The sequence below is a fragment of the Hemicordylus capensis genome, chromosome 10 (assembly GCF_027244095.1).
Source record: "Hemicordylus capensis ecotype Gifberg chromosome 10, rHemCap1.1.pri, whole genome shotgun sequence".
Lineage (NCBI taxonomy): Eukaryota > Metazoa > Chordata > Lepidosauria > Squamata > Cordylidae > Hemicordylus > Hemicordylus capensis.
Window position 1 is genome coordinate 27131042 of NC_069666.1, and position 10819 is coordinate 27141860.

Below are 10819 nucleotides of genomic sequence, written 5' to 3' on the forward strand. Positions count from 1 at the left end.
GAGGGGGCACACAAGCGGGTGTCATCGGGCACCTTGCCTCGAGCCTCTCCTCAGCAAGAGAGCCACGCTGTCACTGCCACGACCACACAGAGGCACAGAGGCGGTCTTGGGGTTCAGCAATGGGCCCTCGGCAGTGCCCTGGGATGCCAGCCCTGGCATGACCCCCTTCCCCACACGACAGTCCCGGACAGTCGAGGGGCACATGAATCCAGCTGCTCTTTCCTGCATAAAAAGGAGCACATTCGCCCCAGTCCCATGCTTAAAGGGGCACAGGAAGCTGCCGCCTACTGAGTCACACCCTTGGTCCCTCTAGCTCGGTATTGTCTACACTGACTGACTGGCAGCATTTTTCCGGGTTTCAGACAAGGGTCTTTCCCAGCCCTACCTGGAGAAGCTGCCAGGGATTGAACCTGGGACCTTCTGCCTGCAAAGTAGAGGCTGTACCCCTGAGCGTTATCCTCTACATCTAATTAGAGAGCCAGCGTGGTGTGGTGGTTAGAGTGCTGGACTAGGACCGAGGGACCCGAGTTCAAATCCCCACTCAGCCATAAAACTAGCTGGGTGACTCTGGGCCAGTCAAGCATCTCTCAGCCTAACCTACTTCACAGGGTTGTTGTGAAAGAGAAACTCAAGTATGTAGTACACCGCTCTGGGCTCCTTGGAGGAAGAGCGGGATATACATGTAATAATAATAATAATAATAATAATAATAATAAGAAGAAGAAGAAGAAGAAGAAGAAGAAGAAGAAGACGACTCTGAGGGGCCATTTCACGTAAAGCCAGATTTATCAGCACACATTGAGATGGGGCCGCACCCACCTCTCTCCATACTTTCCTGTCTGTCAGAAGCTCCTGATGACTCCTTTTAACCAAAATGCAGCCAGGAGGGGTGGGGTGCCTGTTGTTTTGAGCAGTGATGCTGAAGGAGGGATGCTTAATCCTTTCCTCTGTGCTGGTTGCCTAATCACACACACACACCCTCTCTAGGTACAGTAAGTATATTGTTATACTCACAGACCAGTCATTATCCAGATAGTTATAGATAATAGAAATCACATTGATTGATTGATTGATTGATTGATTGATTGATTGATTGATTCAGTGTGCTGTCAAGTCAGGGTCGACTCTTAGCAACCACATAGATAGATTCTCTCCAGGATGATCAACTTGGCCTTTGAGGTCTTCTTCAGTCAGTGGTGCTTACCCTTGGACTTTGGGGCCAGAGTCCTGGGGCTCCAAATCCTCTTGAGTCTGTCCTGGGTGGTGTGGTCGCTGTTGGCCTGCATTGCTCTGGGCGGCCGAATGTGATTGTGACCTGTGCCGGGTGCTTTAGAGACAGAGGGGGAGTGGGGAAAGAAATATGTGGGAAGGGAAGATGTTAAGTTGTTGAAATGTTTCTGCTAATGCATATTTGCAACATTATACTTGTTTTATATTCTTACATTCTTGTGAGTTCAGTTGCTGTTTATGCCCTCAAGAACCCACATGCTAAAAATATTCCATGTGTATCTGGGTGTGTGTGTGTGTGTGTGTGTGTGTGTAGGGGGATGATACTTCACATGCAGTAGGGGGACCTCCAGCAATGTGTTTGTGTGTGTGTGTGTTGTGTGTGTGCTCCAAAGGCTTTTAGGTCCAGGCTAAAAATTGACCTAAGGTGCGCCTTAGGTTTGCAGTTGGGGGTGATGACTGGAAAAATAGCAAGTGGGTTGAGCACCCCCACCCCCAATCCCATTGCCGCTGCTCCAAAGAAACTGACCTTGTGGTCTCCCCAACTGTATTTCCAAAATGGAGAAAAAGATCTCAGAAGGTGAGCCAAGAATAGTTTGGCTACTCCATTGCATTGCAAAATGCCATAATGTCCGAAGATGCCCGAGACCTGCTTGAAGCATTTCTTCATATTTTTGTCTCTGTTCCCTCGGTTTTTGTTGAGAAAGCCTGCATGAGTCAGAAAGCAGATGCCAAAAGTATTACAACACTGGAACTGTGATGAGCTTGCAAGATGGAGGACATGGCACACCAAAGCCAGCTTTTGATCCTACACAGTAAGCAGAACCACAGATCTTGTTAGGTGCTCCACCTAGCAAACTAATCCCTCAGATCAAGGCTCTCTTTGCAGTCAGAGTACCATGTACACACACACACACACACACACACACACACACACACACACACACATGCATTCCAGCGCCCGCCATGCACCAGCTAAGAATTGTGTTTGCACTGTGTAATCCCCTTCAATGGAGCATCTCTCATCCTTGGAAGAGGGAAAACTACTTTAAAAAGAGTTTGTTTTCATAGTAAATCAGGCTTGTGGGAGAAGGTATGCACAGGGCCTTGTCTTAAGTACTTTTTAGGGAGGGGTTGTAGCTCAGGGGTGGAGCATCTGCTTGGCATGCAGAAGGTCCCCGGTTCACTCCCTGGTCGGGCTGGGAGAGACTCCTGCCTGAAATCTGGGTGGGCCACTGCCTGTCAGTGCAGACAATACTAGGGATGTGCATGGAACCAGCTGGCCTGGTACGGTTCGAGTCCGAACTGGACTCGAACCTGACCAGACCAGTTTGGTCTGCCACCCCTTCAAACCCTGCCGGTTTGATTTGGTCCGGGGGGGGGGTCACGATTAAAAAAAAAAGTTAGTAAGAGAAACAATTTTTTTTAAACCAGTCAGTGTAAGCAGGGCCTGACCCAGTAGAAGGCAGATCAGTGATGGAGTCAGAGTTCAGTTTACAGGCAGAAGGTCCCAGGTTCAATCCCTGGCAGCATCTCTAGGTAGGGATGGGGAAGACCCTTCTCAGCCTGAAAACCTGAAGAGCCATGGTGGGTCAGCAAAAAAAAGATGAGAGTTGTTTGGTTTTGTATCAGATTATAAATGCCAAAGCTACTAGTGGGCACACACCAGACAGCGAGAGAGGAGAGAGATGTGATCTCAGAAGCCTTTTCTCTTATTTGGAAAGCAAACTAACAAATACTTGCTATGGGCTATAACCAGGCAAAAATATCCATCAAACAGAGGATAAGGGACATGGAACGCCAAACTGATATAGGCAGGGCCCCAAACTTCCTCAGCTCCAAAAGACTCAGATACTCTGCCTCTCCCATCGCATACCTAACATAGCTGGAAGTCCCAAACCACTGGAGGGCCTTTACTCTCGCTCGATGCCATTCCTCCTGTCAGCTGTGCAGTTGCCCCTCATCAACCAGCAACCACAGGTTTGCCAATCGCGGATTTGAGTATTCACGACTGGCAAACCTGCACCCCCAGCGCCAACTGCAACTTGAGTATTTGCGGTTGGCACCATTTTAAAAAATTTGCTGGTTTTGGCCGATTTCTGGGGTCACTGGGTCAATCTGAGGGTCAGGGGGTCATTTACGGAGGTCCGGGGTCATTTATGGGGGATTGGGGTGATTTTAGTCAGCAGAGGTGAGGAAACGTCCAGCTACTTCCCCCTTCAGTGCTGCCTGGGGTGAGGGGCCAGGTGAGTGCTGGGTGAGTTGAGTTAATGTGTCTGAGTCTGTCTGGAGATGAGGAGACAGGGGGTGTACCCACTGATTATGGGGCAGGCAGCTATTCCAGTGATGGTGAGGAATAGAAGAAGTAACATTGACAGGTCAGCAGGCCGTTGCAGGGGAAGGAAAATCAGAAACTTAATTGCTGTCTCCCCTTCTGGCTGTCGTGCTAGTTTTTGACCTTGGGAAGGAATGCTAACCACCCACAGAGCCTCGTCTTGCTCCTCTGTGGTGCCAGGTCGATCCAGAATAAACCTGAAATCATCCATGATTTGATTCTGGATGAAGGGGCCAATCTGGTATGCATTATGGAGACTTGGTTGGGGGAGGCTGGTGGCCCGGTCTGGTCGCGGTCTAGTCTCAGGGAAGTGGAGTGGCTGTGGTCTATTAGAATAACATCTTACTTGCCAGGATCCCTGTTGAAGTGTCTGACCATATTGAATGTGTGTACCTACGTTTGGAGACTAGGGATAGACTGGGACTTCTGTTGGTTGGATTGCCCTGCTACCCGACGGAGTCCCTAACTGAGTTGATACACTTGGTCTTGGTCTTGGCGTTGGAGTCTTCCAGGCTTGTGGTGCTGGGGGACTTCAATGTCCACTTTGGGACCAATTTGTCCGGGGCAGCTCAGGAGTTCAGAGTGGCCATGATGACTATGGACCTATCCCAGGTGGTCTCGGGACCTGACGCATATTGCTGGTCATACGTTTGATCTGGTCTTGCAACTCTGAACAGGGTGGTGTTCCGTGGGTGGGGACTCCTGTGATTTCCTCATTGTCATGGACGGACCACCATCTGGTTAAGGTTGGACTCATGACCATGTCCCACCTCCACTGGGGTGGGGGGGCACATTAGCATGGCCCGCCGAAGAAGGTTACTGGGTCCAACAGGATTCTAAGAACTATTGCATTTTATCCACACCCCACATAACATGCTATGCTTGTACTTATTTATGCTGGTCTAAGACCGTAATAAAGATGTTTTGATTTGACTTGACTATAACTCCCATCATCCACCGCCACAATAGATTGTAGCTGGGAATGATGGGAGTTGTGTCTGGAGTACCACAGGTTGGGAACCCCTGGTCTAGAAGGTACCCCCCCCCAAATCTCCCTCCAAGGGCATAAAAGGTGGGAAAATAGGAAGGGATATACCAGGGGCAAGTACCAGAATGTTAGGACTATTTCTAGCCAAATGAAACCCTTGGAATGTATAATTATCTGTGTTTAGGAGGTTAGGTTCCTACCCAGAAGCAGGAGTTGTGTCATCTCTCTGGAATATTCCTGTATCATCATGACTCTTGGTTACCCAACGGCTGCACTTTCGTACACTTACACATACCCCAAGGCAAGAGAGGCAAAGATCCATGGAGAAATGATCCTCAGCAGCCTGCTAGACCACTGGGCTTAGTTAAGTCCCAATTTGGGATAATCAGGCCACATTAGCCCATTGCCAGCTTGGCCTGAGTGGACCTGAGGCTGGTGTCTTTAAAACTGGATCATGCAAAATAACAAGCAAACAAACAAACAAAGCAGCAAACAAACAAGCAAGCAAGCAAACAAAACAACAACAACAACCCCACGACACACACCAGGTTTTTTTTCCTTTTCCTTTTTGTTGTTTTTTTTTTAATTATTATTTTTATCTGTCCAATTGTCTTCCATGGGAAAGATCTCTGCATCTCAAGACTTGGATTGACCACTTTCAGCTTTTTAAGATGATGATGATTTTAGCATCATCATATATAGCACTTTCTAGAGAGTCACAGAAAGACCCCTCCTTGTTCACAAAACATATGGAAATGCCAAGGATAAAATGACCTAAGAAAATCAATTTCTATAGAAGAAAGTCAAACTGTCAAAACCAGCCTCTGACTGCCCTTCCTTCCTCATCCTATGTTGCTCCCAACTAAGAAATTAAATAATTCTTTTTTTCACATCTGTCCAATGCTCCCCATGCAAAAACATCTCATCCCCTCTTAATAAGCCAACTTATTTTGGCTGGGGGTGATGGGAGTCGTAGTTTAGCAATAGCTGCAGTGTCAAAGGTTGCCTACCCCTGATGTAGGGTGTCAGGACCAGTGTTCCGTGTAAGAGGGATTCCCAGATGTTGTTGACTACAACCCCCATAATCCCCAGCCAAAGGCCTCTGCAGCCCAGACCCACCCAGATTCCAATCAGGAGGAAATCTTCTCAAGGGAGGAGGAGGAGGTCCCACCCAGCCAAAATTGGGGACCAAAAACCAATAGCCCCCTAGGTGCAACAGACTGTCAACAGCCTGGTGACAAGGAGCTCTGGAGCTCTAGGAACCTCATGTTCCCTGCCCCCAATAGAATTCACCCCCCACCCCAATCACCTCCTGGAGCAGAGGCAACACTATCCCAGGGCTGAACGCCAGCACCAGAAGTGGAATGCTCACTCGGTTGCCTGAGGCTGTCTTGGGAGGAAGGGGGAGGCCAGCTCAAGCACCTGCTTTGGATCAGGGCCAGCCTGAACTCCAGGAAGGGATGGGGCTCCTGGCTGGTTCTCAGATCACACCTCCACTGGAAGCCAGCCTTGTTGGTTCAGCATCTCCTTCTCTTGCCTCCGGGTGCATGAAGCACAAAGGTGCCCTTGCACATCTAAGGGAGGGGAACCGTGGACTGCTGAAGCACTTCTCCTTTTGCCACGGATGGCAACTAAGCACGCAGGGGAGGCTGGAGTCAGTGGCAGGTCCCCTGTGACAGCCCACCACTTGTGTGAGCAAGCCATAAGCAATGTGTTACCCCTCAAAAAGACATCCGGCCAAACATCTTGCTACATCAGATTGCAGTTATTTCCATATACCCTCTCAGTTGTTTCAGCTACACCCACATTGTTCCCACTGCATGCCGTCAATGGCTTCAGGATCCAGGTCGACCTGTGTTCAAGCAGCCTCTAGAGCACCTTCTTCCCGCCAGACAATGATATCACTCAGCACATTTGATATCAAAGCTCCACGTTTCCCACCCTCCTGCTGGTATTTAGCATGGCACCCGGTTGTTCTTGTTGCTGTGAGCCTGTATCTGGGATACCTGGGCTGCAATTTGGCAAATAAGCCCGGAAGAGCCGTTGTGTGTAGTCCGTAAACTACCACTGGTGCTGAATGCAGCAGCCAGGTTGGTCTCTGAGGTCTCTTGAAAAGACCACATAATACCAATTTTAAAAAAAATGTTTTATCAGAAATACAAACAAGAAACATAAGAAAGCGGGGGGGGGGGATTAAAAAATAGAATAAAATAATCAAACAAAGCCAAAACAAGTCTGTATACATCAACCTGAATTCTTTCAACCAGCATCTCTCTTCCCTCCTTCCCCTTTTCTACTCTGAAAAACATATAACTGCAAAACTAAAATATTGATAACAATAACAAAATTGATGCTCCTGCTATCTTTACACAACAGTCTGCATTAACTTTCTCTACAAATAAAAACCAAATCTAGGATGAGGTACTAAACCCTGTGATATAGTATACTGAATAAATGGTTCCTATGTCTGAAAGAAAAAGTCTTCAGTATATGATTCTCTTTATTTAGCAGGGGGAGAGTAACTGGCCCTATCAACCTCCCGTGACTGTTGCTGGTGTCTGTCTTACGTTTCTTTTTAGATTGTGAGCTCTTTGGGGACACGGAGCCATTTTATTTGTTTGTTATTTCTCTGTGTGACCCTGAGCCATTTTTGGAAAGGTGGTATAGAAATCGAATAAATAAATAACAATAATATATGCAGTAATTTTAGCCATTGATGCATATTCCCAAAGTGTGAGTTGCCAAACATCTAAATTTAGAATCAGATTTGTTTTCCAACAGGAAGCATAAAGGATTCTTGCCACTGTTGTCATATATAAAAGAAAGTTCAGTGTGTTTTGCAAGAATATAAGGTTTAGTAAAATTTAACAAAAAATTTTTGGGAAGAAAAGGAAAATCTATATACAAGATTAACACCAGTTTTAAAAGAACTACACTGGCTACTGACATGTTTCCGTACAAAATACAAAGTGCTGGTTATTACCTATAAAGTCCTTAATGGCTTGGGTCCAGAGTACTTAAGAGAGCACTTTCTCTGTCATGAACCCTGCCGCCTTTGATAGCATCTGGAGAGGTCCGGTTACAATTGCCACCGGCTCGTCTGGTGGCGACTTGGGACTGGGCCTTCTCTGTGGCTGCCCCAGGGCTTTGGAATGTTCTCCCTGTCAATACAAGAGCTTCTCTATCTCTGGCTGCCTTCAAAATATCACTGGACACTTTTAAATGTGTTTGTTAAAAATATTTTTTAAAATTTTATGCTTTTAACAGTGCTTTCTTTTTGAGTCTTGTTTATTGTTTTAAGTTCTGTACACTGCCTTGAGATCTAGGTCTTAAGCGGTTTATCAATGTAATAAATAAATAAATCGCTTAGCCCAACCTAAAGTAATGCAAAGCAGCAAAAGCTGACCTGCATAACTCTGCCTGCTGTGGGTTTAGAAAAGTTGTCCAGGCATTGATTATATGTCGCAAGTTAACAACATTCTTCTCTGCTGTCTCATCCAACCTCACTGGATCTAGTTCAATCTATAAACTGAAGCTTAAAAAACTGAGATATAAACTCTTCTTTTTCCTCTTCCTCTTCCAGGCCATTTTCACTGAAAAGCAATATCTAAATAATAGTATTAATCCTGTGCTGGGTGGCTGAGAAGCTTGAAGTGGACTCTGGATGTTGTTGCTAATATAACAATGATATGATTCAGCAGCTGTTGCCGCTGAATAATTAAGACCTGGCAACATCTTTGCATTGAATGCTGGGAATTCCATCCTCCCCACTCCCCGCTTCTAGCATAGCAGCCTTGTACAATTTCTCAAACAGGAAATTGTAGAGTTAGCAACCTTACGTTTGATTTCACTTCAATTCTGGTAGAGCAGAGTTCTTTGTTTCCTTCCGCTTGGGGTGTGATTTCTGCAATGCCCTACACACTTCGATGAGGTCCCAGTAACCTCTGTGTGACCGACAACAGGCCTGTAAGTTGGGTTGCCAACCGTTCCAGCTCCTGTGCCTGTAACAAGCAGATTGATATGCAGATATTAGCGCAAGTGACACAGTGCTTGTCTCCTCCTTGCCATCAAAACTTCACCTGTTGGTTTCCACAGATCTTAAATCTCTGCATAGGAACAGACCAGGCTGCTTTTTTCCTGATTATTATTATATTATTATTATTAATTCGATTTCTATACCGCCCTTCCAAAAATGGCTCAGGGTGGTTTACAAAGAGAAACAACAAACAAATAAGATGGATCCCTGTCCCCAAAGGGCTCACATTCTAAATAGGAACATAAGATAAGACACCAGCCACAGTCACTGGAGGTCCTGTGCTGGGGGTGGAGAGGGCCAGTTACTTTCCCCCTGCTAAATAAAGAGAATCACCACGGTAAAAGGTGCCTCTTTGCCCAGTTAGCAGGGGTCTGTCTGCTAGTTTGTCTGTCTGTTTGTTGGTTTATTTATTAAATTTGTACACCACCCCAGACTTTCATCTCTGGGCAGTTAACAATAGCATAAAACAAGTTAAAAACATATACAAAAAAATTAAAACAATTTAACAATTTAAAAATAAACCAAAGATTAAAACCTAAAAATTTTTTAGGAAGCTGAGAAACCTTAGACGAAAAGATGGGTTTTCAGGTGTGTGTTTTTTAATTGCCAGAGATAGGGAGGATAGTATCTCAGCAGGGCGTGCATTCCACAATCTCAGGGCAAACCGAGAAGGCCCAACGGAGATTGTAGATGTACGATGTCACCACCTTAGCACTGCACTAAATGGGGAAGGGAGATCCACCCCCGCCGACCACTCTTAAAAACCCAACTCCCATCATTACAACAAACTATATACTTGTTTTGCGATATGGCAGCTATGCTCAGGCTGTGATGTTTCGAGAAATACTTTATATTATTGAATAAAAGAAAAATGGTTGTTTTTAAAGAAGACCATTCCCAACAGTTGCGGCTCATCCTAAGGAGGCGCAGCTGCCTCTGGTTCCCAGCAGCTCCTCTCTCTCCCAGTCCACCCCACCCTGGTGTTAACAAGAGCTGCACTGCCTGCAGGCTGGCCATTTGTCAGGTAGAGCCGCACAGTTGTGCAGCTCCACCTAATGAATGGTCAGCCTGCAGGCAGCATGGCTCTTGTTAATGAGCTGCTGGGAACCAGAGGCAGCTATGCCTTGTTTGGCACAAATACACCCTCCCCACTCCTGGCAGTGGTTTGTCAGGGTGAGCCACTACCGCCCCCAGCAGAAAGTCAAGCTCTTCACTCGACGCAGGATGCACAACGTCTTGCAAAATGTTGGTCCCTATCAGCCCATCCATTTTAGAGGTTGCCTAGAAACACCCACGGAAGAAACAACACACACCTGCCAACCACTTGATGCCATGAGACAGATGTCAACAAAGACAATGGTGCAGACGCAGGATATCCATTTCCACAGCATCTGTGTGGTGCATTGCTAGCCACACTCATTTCCTGACACATTTGAAGAGGGGGGCGGCGGGGAAGAAGACAAAGAAAAGAACTCTGTTCATTTCTGGGCATCTGGGAGCCACACCAACAGCCCTCCTGGGGTGGGGGTAAAGGAGCCACTAAAAATGTCTTAACGTATACAGTAAATCGGTTCCTCTTCTTCTCTCTTTGAAGGGACCAAATGCTCAAGAGGTGCAGAGTGTGTGTGTGTGTGTGTGTGTGTGTGTGTGTGTGCCTTCCATTATTTGTTTATTGGGTCTTCAGATAATGGTGCCCACCCAACCTCAGATCCCCCAAAGCTGGTGGCCTACAACTCCCCACCCCACCCCCACCCTCAAAGGCTGAAAGTCACTGCAGCAGCTGGGGACAATAGAAGTCATGATGGATGATGGATAATGATCCAGCATTATCTGGAGACCCAGGTTGGGAACCTCTGGGGAGACAATTATGGGAAGGAAAACCTGCCCCTACCACCTTCCCCAAAAGACCAACAATGAAAGGAAAAAAGGGGGGGGGGGACATAGTGACTTAGGAGAGGAGAGCTGGTCTGAATAGAGGAGAGCTGGTTTTGTGGTAGCAGCAAGCATGACTTGTCCCCTTAGCTAAGCAGGGTCCACCCTGGCTGCATATCAATGAGATACACTGTAAGATATTCCCCTCAAGGGATGGAGCCACTCTGGGAAGAACATCTAGGTTCCCAGTTCCCTCCCTGGCAGCATCTCCAAAATAGGGCTGAGAGAGATTCCTGCCTGGAACCTTGGAGAAGCCGCTGCCAGCCTGGGTAGACAATACTCAGCTAGATGGACCAAAGGT

The 10819-nt window shown here is 46.8% G+C and overlaps 1 long non-coding RNA gene across 1 annotated transcript; it reads right to left on the reverse strand.

Moving 5' to 3' along the window:
- Positions 1–1096: 1096 nt before the first annotated feature.
- Positions 1097–8508, reverse strand: LOC128334729 (uncharacterized). Its single transcript, XR_008311379.1, has 3 exons — positions 8390–8508; positions 1757–1935; positions 1097–1327 (listed from the first exon to the last, which is right to left on the reverse strand). It is a non-coding gene; the product is annotated as an uncharacterized LOC128334729 (long non-coding RNA).
- Positions 8509–10819: the final 2311 nt, after the last annotated feature.